General features: G+C 40.5%; 1 protein-coding gene across 3 annotated transcripts in view; it reads right to left on the reverse strand.

Annotated features, from left to right (window-relative positions):
• Positions 1-12716, reverse strand: part of LOC149528917 (phosphoglucosamine mutase family protein) — a 138227-nt gene that overhangs the window by 96439 nt on the left and 29072 nt on the right. The gene's annotated exons all lie outside the window — the stretch shown is intronic.

Consider the following 12716-nt stretch of genomic DNA (forward strand, 5'->3'; position numbering starts at 1 on the left):
AAAACACAGGATCACATACTTCAATTTGTTAGAAGAAAAAGTGAACTCAGGCATGAAAGTGTACTAGAAGAGACAGAGCACTTGGCTCTCTAAGTATATCAAAAGAATTATAAGAACTTCAGTATAAAATCCAGAAATTAGGCAACCAAATAAACATAGAGAACTTCAAATTTAAAGTTTTTGTAATTACTATTACAGACAGAAAAAGTTGTTACTTACAACTCCTTAATCAATATAACCTCTCTTGATTCCTATTTCATACACTCATTCACACAGATATTACTATATAATCTCTCGTATATTAAAAGAAAGCAATAATATACTGTCATTATCCCAATTAAACTCTGATCAGAAACTATTCGCCATAATGAGACTTCACAATTTCTGACATAATGAAATATACCTTAATATCACCAACAATATTCTGAAACCATAATTATGATCTGTTTGATCTCGGTGTTATAATGGAAAATTAACAATGAATGTCAGAATACAAACGTATGCTGATATACCGTGCTTATGATCATTGTGACGAGAAGTTGCCATTTGGTATATGTAAATAATAAAATAATGAAATGGAAGCGGTGACAAAGGATTTTGCAATAAGAAAGGCATCATCTTACTACCACTTAGCCCAGGCAATGAATTATAAGGGGCCATCAAAGGGAGTGATTATACAATAATAAAAATCAATAGCGTACAACTGTTTATTCTAATAAAGTCATTTGAATAAATTCAAATTAAATTATTGACAGCAATTAGTAATGAACAGGAGTAAGGACAACATTGAAGGGGTGTGTCTCATTCAAGTATAAAGATATAAAAGGAGAGACATAATTTAACTATGAAGGGACAACTATGAAGTGAAAATCAAAAGAGAAGGAAAGACATCAAGAAGAAAGAACAGATTATAATAATATTCAGATCTGCAGTCTTGTGTATGAATATCATGTGGCCTATGCATTGCATTGATGATTGTTCTTTATTGAACTCTATATGTGGATCAGGATTATTATATTAGTATGTGATTGTTCATATAGAGATAAACATATAGACATATGTACAGATAATCTGCATACCTTTGCTTTAATATGCATTTCATTGCTGACTCAGGAATATTTTAATACAGGATTTATTGTCTGAAATACTATGTGTGTTTTCTGACTGCTTTAGCCAGTCATGCTAGGGGAAATGAGGTATCACAGGTGCAGAAATGATGATGAAATCACCTTCTAAGCACCCGCCTCATGGTATATGACTAGGGAGTCCTATGAGGCCAAAGGGGGACAAAGGGGACTGCCTTTGGGCTTAGGGGGATGAACTATCTGGCACCCAGTTGTAAATGTTCCTTATAGACACCTATCATGGCATAGGGATGTTCAATCATTGGAAGTAAGATAGAAGTGGCAAGATTTAGAAGAATGGTGATAGGATTCCACACTAGGTACTCCACCTCATATGGATGGCATGAGCCACGAGGCCAAGAGGGATGGTGTATCGCTTGTGGACCAGGTTACTAGGGCACCTTATCAAGTGTGTGATATGCACCTCAGTTGTAGGACCTTCCCAATCTTTTTTTTCCACTGAGTTTCACTTGTTTTTCCTGATTTTGTATTTTCGGAGGAGAGGGGGAGGGGGTTGTTTGCATTTTTTGAATATATTCTGATTGCAAGGCTTAAATAAGTAAAAACAATGCTGAAACAGATACTGCAAACGCTATGACACCAAATTTTGAAACATTTCTGATTATACAAAATGTAAAATCGATGCAACTAATGACCGTACCAGGATGCCTGCAGTATGGATATGATTTCCTGGGAGATGCACAATGAAAGCTATAGAGTCAAGTCTGAATTTCTTCCCATGCAATTACTATGCTGCTGATACAACAAATCATACTCAAATATGTGCAAGTGCTATTCTGTATGCAGCCATAGAACAGAAGAGGATATGGAGCTCTATATTGAACTGATACGGCTAGGGCTGTGAGAAATTTCCTCATCAAAATTCTGATCTGTCATGGACTGTGATAAAACACTGATTAATGCTCTGTTTCGTTGACTGCAATGGACAAATCTGCTAGATACTTCAGATCAGGGCTAACGCATTTAGACCGATCATCAGATTGACAGATGGGACAGGATTTGCTGCCTCTGCCCTCTTGAGGAAGTGGAGTCAGAGACCCATTTTGTTTTTCAATGCCCCATCTACTATGAGATCAGGGGAGGTTTTACTGTTTGTTCAGAGGGTGTTTGAGTCTGTCATCTTTCTTCAGTTACACTGATCAGCGGTGTCTTACTCTTTACTTGCAGGAGGCCATGTGGCTTCATGATCACACTCTTGAGCTTCAGTTCCCGCCGAGACAGAGACTAGCTCCGAACCAGCTCATCACCTCCTTCTCTCCTGGGCCTCCTACCCGAGGGATGAAGAGGTCTCTTGACCATTCTATAGAGAACACCAGATCTGTGAGACCTCGCAGAGGATACACTCAGCAGCAGCATCTTCTTTTCAGCGGCTCCATGGCACAACCCTTGCCCTGGGCTGCATCCTTTGGTTCTAGACTACTTCTCACCAGGGTTTTCTTGTTCTTTCTTTTTGGTTTCCTATTTTGTCTTTCCACAAACACCATTTGGCGTTCCCACTGCTGGTTGTGGCCATAGTGTATGCCTTTCAGTCCATTAGACTCATTTGTGCTCTCTTGTTGGACATTAATAAATTTGTTTTATCTTATCTTATCTTATCAAAGAAAAGATTATGAGCTGTACGGCCAGCTGGAGGATAGGAAATGGTGAATTTTCATTGTAAGGTACCAAACTACTAACTGGTAATTATTGTCTGCCTCCTCCAATTCTGATCCGATAAAACTAATTCAATAATTGAGCCCAATATGGAGAAAATAACTGATTTCTACAATACATTCCTGTCACCAGGTGTTGGGGCTGCATCCAGCTCCACTCTCTCCCAAGAGGTTTCCTCTCTGAAAGACAAGTTTGTTGGGATGATTGGCAAGTGATTAAGAGTTGTTGTTGGTTTTGATGTCAACAAGGTAAAGTGCATTGTCAAAGGGGGAGTTAGATGTTAATAGTGATAGTTAGCATATTCAAGTTTACATATTCATGACAAAGTTAGAGACAACTGAAATGGAGTGAACATGATATTCAAGTGGACTCTTCATACAAGCGCAAGCCCTTATGTGTTCATATATGTGTACACATGGGAATCTTAATGACAAAATCTTTGAATCTTGATGTTGTTAGATGTTGCAGGTACAATATGGAATGAGTTCATATGATCATAAAAATTGGATTTACGAAAGAAGATGAGTTGAATGCTTACAGTCTCTAAAGTATTGCATTGTGAAAGGTTGTTGAAGTATTGCATTGTGCATAGTTGTTGAAGATATATGTTCTTTGCAACAAGGTTGATGGTTGTCAAAATGACTTGAATCCTTCACCATAATGTTTTCTTGAGCCTCATTGTAGCCAAATCAGTCGGAAATTGAAATCAGGGTCTTGCAACTCAAAGATCTTCATTTCATCCTGGTGACAGGAACTGTACACAACTGCATAGTACATGGTAGCAGTGCGACAAGAACCCTACAACTGTCTATTCACGGGATTAACTTAAACTTTATTTTTTCAACTTGATTAAGTAAACTGACAAATATAAATGGTATTTTTCATTAAATAATATCAAAGGTTGGTACTTGCATAATATTATACATGAGTGAAATTTTTTGAGATTTAAAAATATCATTCTAAAATTCCAAATGTTAATAACTACCTGCTGGAAGTTGAGCAGATTTTTTTTTGTGGATGATGAAGGCTGCAGCAGAGAATATGATAATCTTGAGTGCAGATGAAAAAGAGATATGCACAGATATATTGATGAGAAGTGAACAAGATATTGGTGTGGACTACGATTGAAAATCTTTAATGTGCAGATTTGATTGCAGCAAAGATATCATTGGATATGATAAAAGATGTCTGTTCTTAACAAGGAAAAATACAGCAGATTTTATGAAGTTCAAAGTGTTAATGTTTGTAGCTGCAAGAGATATTTTTCTTACCTGCAATGACTCCGTTTGCATACAGATTGTGAAACTTGCTCTGCTACGCATGTTCACCATACCTGGGAGATGATCGATTCTCTGAAAACTGGCAGATTAAAGAGCTACATCAAAAGTCGTGGTTGTTTAAGTATTCACTCTCATCTCATTGTATTGTTCATTCAGAAAATATGACGAGGCTTAGAAATTAGAAATGGCTCTTTCCCATAATTGTCATTATTTTATGTGTTGCAGAGATTTGTATTATTGCTTTGTTATAACTCCGTATGAAGTGTGGTGGGCTCTAGAATATGAAACGGCTCAGCAACAACTGTCACCAGCTCATACAGAAGTTAGAAATCATAATAATTGATTTTTCTTGATTCACCGTGTATTGGTTGGGACTCTCAGATCATACAATACCAATATATGAAGTATCATTTTTTATTTTTGTAGCCCAGAATTCTAAGTATTGCAAGTTATGTGAGTGAGACAACAAGGTATGTGCATAACAGTGATTTTGTGTGTGTGAAAATATCTGCAACAGCGTTTACTGTATCTACTACAAACATCACTTGTGAATGTCCTGTGTGCAATCATTACATGTGTCAATCATTTCTGCATTTAGTATCTGTGAGATACTTAAGGCTTTGCGTGAACTGTAGATTATAAGCACGTTTTGCTTCTATTGTAGTAAGCATTCTATGTGAGATTGTTAAGTGTTGACAATCTTTCAAACTGTTTACCGCCTTTGGTAAACTGATTTGCTGCATACTACTGTTAAATATGTAAGTGTAACAGAGAAAGTAATGCCATTAAATATCAAGAAAGCACCAAGTATTTCATTACTGTTCTTCAAGTACATCAATCACGACATAATACTGCTCCCTCTCATCTATGGAAAGAGTGTACAGATACCATCTAAATGGATGCAACTCAACTGTCGCAACATAATGACTTACCCTTTGTTATCCAGCAAAACGGGTAGTTAGGCAGTTACCAGTGCGGACATAGTTGTGTCATTTCATTGGCACCGTATCAGATATTATAAATGTGGCTTTCACTTATGTATTTGGCATCGTTTATGAAACATTATTGTTATGTATAGAAAGCATTTGATGAATGAATACTATTTTACTTTGTTAAGCTATTACATGTTTCTATCCTGTTCATCTATAGGCTAAACATTTGGCATCGTTGTCAATTTGAATCCGGAGTGGTATGGAAGGCCGAGGATAAGTGGGAATAACCGTACCAGACAATCGGAAAACGAATGAGGATGACAAAATAGAAAATCTGGAAGGCGAGCACAAGGCAGCCCAAAACTTTCACATCCTGTACCACGTAAGCCTGGAAACCTTCGTACGGAGAGAAGTTGTGGAGAACGAGGTTACCAAATATTTGTGTTGGATGCTATGCACGCAAGCCCAACCACTAACAGATTCTTAGACCAACCCCCGCATCTAATTGTACAAGCATACTTGGTACAAAAGAGATGCAAGGGAGAAGTAGAACATGAGGAACGTCGTTAGGAGACCCTCAAGAATTTCCATGAGGAGAGAGATGCACGGCGTCACAAAACGGAACCATGAACTTTTGAGTTGTGGTGCCAAGAGCACTTAAGTCTATAACTGTCACTTGAGTCGACACATGATGTATACAAATTAAATAAACAAGAGTGTTATGTTTTATTTTTATATAATGGTATATGTCAAATGCCCAATCTTTTAAACAAAAATAGGAACTTGAGGGAGGATGTTGATGAATTACAATTTGTGCGAGGAAATTTAATCCAAGCCGAGCGAAGGTGGCGGCTAAGACAACTTGCCGAAGATCAAACTGTGGAGTAGTCGGAGGAATCACCGAGGGTGATTGAAGGCAACAGCATAGAAGGCGTCGTAATTGCCAAAGGGTGCCACAGTTCGCCGGAATGGCTAGTACGGAGCTACGAGGAGTTGCTTGAGGAAACACAGCGTAGATTAACGATGCTCAAGGAGACAAGGGAACAGTTTTTGCATTCATCCGTACACCACTGCGAGAGGTAGCCCGTGAAGAAGTAGGAAGGGAGGTGAGGCCAACAAAAGACACCAAGGCACAAGAAAGTGTCGAAGGGACACTACACGGTGGTTAGAGTAACCCACCGAGACCAACTCCTAATAGTTTTGGGACTCGATCCAATGGTCAAAGGACGAAAAACACAATGTCTCAAAAGAAAAATCTCTTGAAGTTCACAGGCGACGAGAAGGAAGACCCCGTACGACATTGCTATAAATGCGAAACCATATGGACCACCAACTCAGTCACCAATGCAGACAAGTGGTTGAATCAATTTTCAGCCAACCTACGGGGAGTGGTTGTGGATTGGTTCTCTAACATGGACAAGGCAGATATCTCCACTTGGGATGATCTAAAGAAAGAATTTCAAACAAAATTCCGCCTACTACGAGACGACAACAAGGTTGTTGTGAAGATCTACAATTGTAAACAAGGGAAGGACACCGTTTGAGCCTACAATCGAAGGCTCAAAGATCTTCTTAGCTAGATGGATACTCAACCTGCGTATGAACTAAAGAAATGTTGGTTTGTTGAAGGACTTTGTCAGGCATTGAGAAGGAAAATGAAGATAGTCCTGCCTACATCCTATACAGATGCCTATGACCGTGCCCTAAACTTAGAAAGTGAGGGCAAGGTGGCAAAGAAAAAGCAGAAGAAAAGTAAATCGTCATCCTCCTCTGAGAGTGATGAGCCCTCGAATGAGGAAAGTAGTGCAGACAACGAGGAGGAACCCAGCAAGAAAGTACAGGCCCTCCAAAAGGACTTGGATCAGATGAGGAAGGAGTTCAAGTCCATGAAGGGAGCCACTAGTCACATGGAGGAAGGAGAAATTTGGTGTCCAGATTGCAAAGAGAAAGGTCACCCAAAGAGAGCGTGCCTTAAAAAGGCAATGTGCCATATCTATCAGATCTTGGGTCATTCTATGAAGGAGTGCCCATTCAACATGAAGACACGAAGTCAACAGATATTGTTCACATAGGAACAACCATCCACCTCTGGCACTAATAATGAGACCCAAGGCAACAACAATGCCACATTTAATGGCTACAGAAACAACCACCGAGGAGGATGGGGTGGCAATGACAACAAGAATCGGATACAGTATGATTCGAAGGGAAGGCTCATAATCCAATGCCAGGCATGTAACCTATGGGTCCACTTCACCAGAGTGTCCTAAGAACGACACTCCTCAAAAATTATGTCGATGGTGTGGTCTAGGGGACCACGAAGGCACCAATTGCCCAAAACAAGTAAACCTCCTTAACATTGATGAGGAGAAAATTCTTGTTGTCACCCGCAACTAGGCCAAGCAAGCAACCTATCCTGACCCTCGCACGAAGAAGCAAAGGCTATGGAAGGCACGAGAAGACATAGAAAGGGCAATGAAGGCTACAAAAGATATGAAAGATACTATTCTCGGATGATTGGAGGGGTAGAACAACTTGCTGAATCAAATGCTTCAAGTGGAGGTGCCTATTAGACTTCAAGACCTATTACAAACAGTACCACAACTAAGGACGACACTATTGAATGCCCACGCAAACCTGTCAGAGATGAAGGAACAACCAACTGTACTAGGAGGGTTGGCCACTTATCCCATGTTGCTGACAGCAAGCAATGGCCGTCAGCCAACGATGGTTGAGATGGGAACCCTTGGAACCATCCTGACGAACACCATCGTGGATGGTGGGTCGGGGGTGAATGTTCTCCCCAAGGAGACGTAGAAGAAACTAGGCAAGCCTACCCTATGGCCGCCTACATTCTACTTGCTCTGCACCGACCAACAGGGGATAAAGCCCCTGAGGACCTTGGTGGCTCAACAAGTAACCATCGGGATGCAACCATTTGTGCTGGATTTCATGGTGATTCCTTTGAAGAAAAAGGGATATGATGCCATCCTCCTAGTGACAGCCAAAGTGAATCAAAATTGGGAGAAACTTATTGTCCATGGAAAGCGGAGGGCAGAAGTTTGCCATTGATCTCCGAACTCAAATAGTAAGTGAAGAAATGGTGTTTTCGTCGAAGTCTTGAGTCAGACAAGGAACATCAGATAGATGAGGGAAAAGCCCGTATGGATCCGAACGACGAAGGTGTTTTAGAATTGGAAGAATGTTTAGGAGACGAGACCAATTCACTGAATGGACTTATCCATTGGTAAAGGGAAGATTATGAGCTCTTCCATTCTTACATGCTTTGGCATTGAGGAGCCTGAAGATGAGGAGTTATTTCCACCGGAGTTCGTGGGATACAAAGAAGGCAACACGGAGATCAATGAGAGTCCAACTCATTGCTTTGAAGGGAAGGCTATAAGATACAAAGAGCTGTCAGTAGAAGTTACTAATCTTGGCAACACAAAGAATCCGAGGAACATACTTATTGGAGACGACTAGAACCCAGTACTGAAGGCCGCAACATTTAAAATCGTTATGGAGTATAAAGATGTATTTTAATGGACTTACAAGGATTTAAAAGGGGTCTCGCCAGAAATGTGTGTCCACCGCATACCCTAGGTACCCAAAGCCATACCTATGCAGAAGCGACCGTATAAAATGAACAAGAACTACGCAACTCGCGTAGATGAGGAAATACAATGAATGTTGGAAGCTAGCATAATATTTAAATTCCAAACAAGTGAGTGGGTGTCACCAATCGTGATATCCATGAAGAAAGACAAACTTCAAATCCGGATATGTGTGGACTTCTGGTGCCTCAATACGGTCACGATAAAAGATCCCTTCCCAATCCCGTTCACCGACACAATTATAGAAGAAGTGGCAAGACACAAGATGTATTCCTTCATGGATGGATTCTCTGGCTATAACTAGATCTCCATTGCTAAAGAAGATAAACTGAAAACTGCTTTTGTGGTGGAGGATGCAGTGTATGCTTACAACTGAATGCCCTTCGGATTGTGTAACGCACCTACTACATTTCAAAGGATCATTTTGCACATATTTGACAAAACATCGGTAGGCAACTTTCGAGCATTTTTGGATGATTGATCCATTGAAAACTTTCGAGCATTTTTGGATGATTGGTCCATCTTCAATAAACAAGACAACCACTTGAAGGCCCTCTAGGAATATATGGAGAGGTGTCGGTGGGCAAGGCTTGCATTGAATCCTAAAAAGTGTCGGTTCATGGTTCCTCGAGGCAAACTACCTAGGCATATTGTTTGCAAGTCAGGACTAAAGACTGACCCAGACAAAGCAAGGGTGATTGTGAAAATGGAAGCCCTGACGGAGGTAACTGGAGTCAAATCTTTTCTCGAGCACATTGGATATTGTAGACGGTTCATAAAGAACTACGCCCGAATTGCTCTTCCTCTGGACAAATTGACACTGAAGGGAGAACCGTATGTCTAGAGTTCCACATAGGAGACTCCCTTCACAGAATTGAAAAATAGATTGTTGGGGGCGCCCATCTTGGCATACCCGAACTGGAACAAGGAGTTCCACATGCATGTGGATGCTTCAAACTTCGCCATAGGTGCAACATTGGCACAAACTGGCGACCATGGCCTGGATCACCCAGTATATTTTGCAAGCCGGCTACTTTCAAAGGCCGAGAAGAATTATGGCACCACTAAAAGGGAGGCTCTTAGGATGGTGTACTCGGTACAAAAATTCCGACATTACTTATTGGCTACACCATTCACCTTTTACGTAGACCACCAGGCATTGATGTCCCTGGTAAACAAACCAATTATCCAAGGCAGGATTAGCAGATGGTTATTGCTACTGCAGGAATTTACCTTCACCATCATTGTGCGAACCGGGAAGAGTCATGTCATTGTAGACCAGCTGTCCCGAATCAGGTCCGAAGAGCCACCAAAAGGGGTCAATGATGATTTTCAAGATGCACACTTATTCAGAATTGTCATTCTTCTAGGATGGTACAAGTCTATCGAGAAATATCTATCAACATCACAATTTTCAAGAGAGATGCTGCCAGGCAAACAGCAGAAGCTAGTGTTAAGGAACCGAACTTTCCAACTGATAAATGGTCTCCTATACAAGATGGGTCCTGATCAAAGCTGAGGCGATGTGTAATGGAAGAAGTGCAGAGTGTTCTAAGGGAAGCACATGCGACACAATGGCATGGAAGGTTATGCTTGCTAGGTTATGGTGGCCCACACTTTACAACGATGCACAGGAATGGGTGTTGAGCTGCGATACATGCCAAAAAGTCAGCAAACCACTCAAGAGGGACTTCATTACGTTAAACCCGTCCCATGCCTAGGAGTTGTTTGAACATTGGGTACTAGACTTCGTGGGTCCATTGAAGGCGAGTAGGGCCCAGCATTGCCAATACATGGTGATGGCCACAGAGTATTTAACAAAATGGGTAGAGGCATAGGCACTACCCGAAAACTTTGCAATAAGTACAGCAAAGTTTTTGTATGAACAGATCATCACACGGTATGGCATACCTATCCAGTTAACAAGTGACAGGGGGGTCACTTTGTCAATCATGTGATCAGTTTACTAACAACGGAATTCAAGATTTTTCATTCGTTGTCAAGTCCGTATTACCCACGAGCTAATGGCTAGGCGCAAGCAACAAACAAAATCCTTGTGGCCATCATATATAAATCATGTGAAGTCGAACAGGCAAACAAGGAGGAAAAGTTGCCTTCGGCACTGTGGGCCTACCGCACTACATTTAAAGACACAATTGGACAAATGCCATTCTAGTTAATGTTTAGCCAAGAAGCCGAGGTACTAGCCGAATTTAGGGTCCCAAGCCTACAAATCACAATTGAAAATAGACTGGTAGATATGGAGTCAATGTGAATGCCTATATCAATTGAACAAATTATTTGAACGCAAACTAATAGCGCAATGGGCGACGGAGGTGCGTAGATCCGTCGAAAGGCATGCCACGAAAAACATCTAAAAAGAACAAGGTTTCAACCAAGCCAACTCTTGCTTCGGTACAATGGTCGCAACGAGATAAAACTGGGGGAATTCAAGGTTAAATGGCTCGGAATGTATAAAATCAAAGAAGTAGGCGATAATGGTTCCATAAAACTATGGACCTTGGACAAGCATGAAATCCCTGACGCCATCAAATGGATTGTGTTGATGTCAGTTTTGTACCACTACATAACATATAGCGATTGAAATACTTGATATGGAATATGAAACACTCAATCCCTCTCTTGAAAAGTAAATACTCATGAAGGCATGAAAAAAAACTCCAATGTTCCTTACACCTATGGATGCTAACTCAATTATATTGATGTGATTTTTTGGTAATTACGTAGGTGGCCATACGTTGTTCATTCAAGGATTGTCGAACTCTCGTTGTGATGGTGATGATGTCTGAGTTTGGTAGAGTATATGAGCGCCAAATAATGTTGATGGTATGGTGATGGTGATGGGGGGTGTGGCTGCCAATGATGCTTCTCCTAACTAACTTTCTAAGAATGAACTCCAACTATCACACTACTTGCTACTTTACCTCTACTCCTATGAATGGAAAGATTAGCAAATGGACGAGGATCGAATCTAATGAAAGCTTACTAGTGGCTCTACCTCCATAGATGCAATGATTCAAGGAAAAAAGACTAGATTACCACGCAAGGCTTCCTAACAAGCTGCTAGGATGGTAGTTGCCTAGTTTATAGATCCCTATCAAACATCCACTAATATCGCCATGTAACTATCAATCTACTCTTAACAATTTTCTTGAAATAAAATCTACTTTAACAACTCAACGAAATCTAACTCTAACTATTGGAAGTAGAAACCATGCAATAACACCAAGTGTTCTTAATCACCATGCAAGTCACAACAATGATAAAGAGAAGCAATTTTGGTATTATCTTAAGCAACAATTTTCTTCCACCCTTTCTAACTTTAACTATTGGAAGTAGAAACCATGCAATAACACTAAGTGTTCTTATCACCATGCAAGTCACAACATTGATAAGAGAAGCAATTTTGGTATTGTTCTTTTGTTGAGATTTTGAGATCTAACACCTCAAATAGGTCTAGTTGTTGGTATGCCCAGGCCACATCTTTATTGGGTTCGATTGGTATTGATATAGATCGTCTTCCTCCTTACCAATTTTCACTTGATGCTCCTGCTCCTCTTCTCCCCACACATCAGGAGTCGAACGAGCATGTCAGACAGGATATTTAAAAACAGTAAATTACCACTACCTAGAGTAATCCCTCGGGAGGTTTGCGACCTAGGATGGCCTTCTATGTTGAGCATTTTCTTAAGATTCAGGATGGTATTATTGTTCGCCCCACTTATCTCTGTCAGCACTGGAATCATACCTTACGATTTTCTTTAGGCTCAGGGCTCACACTAATCACCATATGGATCGGGATGATTGAATATGTCAGTTGTGTACTTTGGCAAAGATTGAAACTGAGATCCACTTCATATTTTGATGTCCTCTTTACTATGAGATCAAAGGAAGATTTTACTGCCTTTTCAAAGGTTGTTCTTCTCTTTCGATGTTCTTCAGCTATATTGATCGAAGGTGTTTGGCACTTTATCTTCAGGAGGCCACATATCTTCGCGAGATTACCCTACAGTCTTTTATACCTCAGGGGCGTACTTCAAACCAGCTCATTACTGCATTTTTCTCTCCCTT

The sequence above is a fragment of the Cupressus sempervirens genome, chromosome 11 (assembly GCF_028749045.1).
Source record: "Cupressus sempervirens isolate cs-2001-9-10 chromosome 11, ASM2874904v1, whole genome shotgun sequence".
Classification (NCBI taxonomy): domain Eukaryota; kingdom Viridiplantae; phylum Streptophyta; class Pinopsida; order Cupressales; family Cupressaceae; genus Cupressus; species Cupressus sempervirens.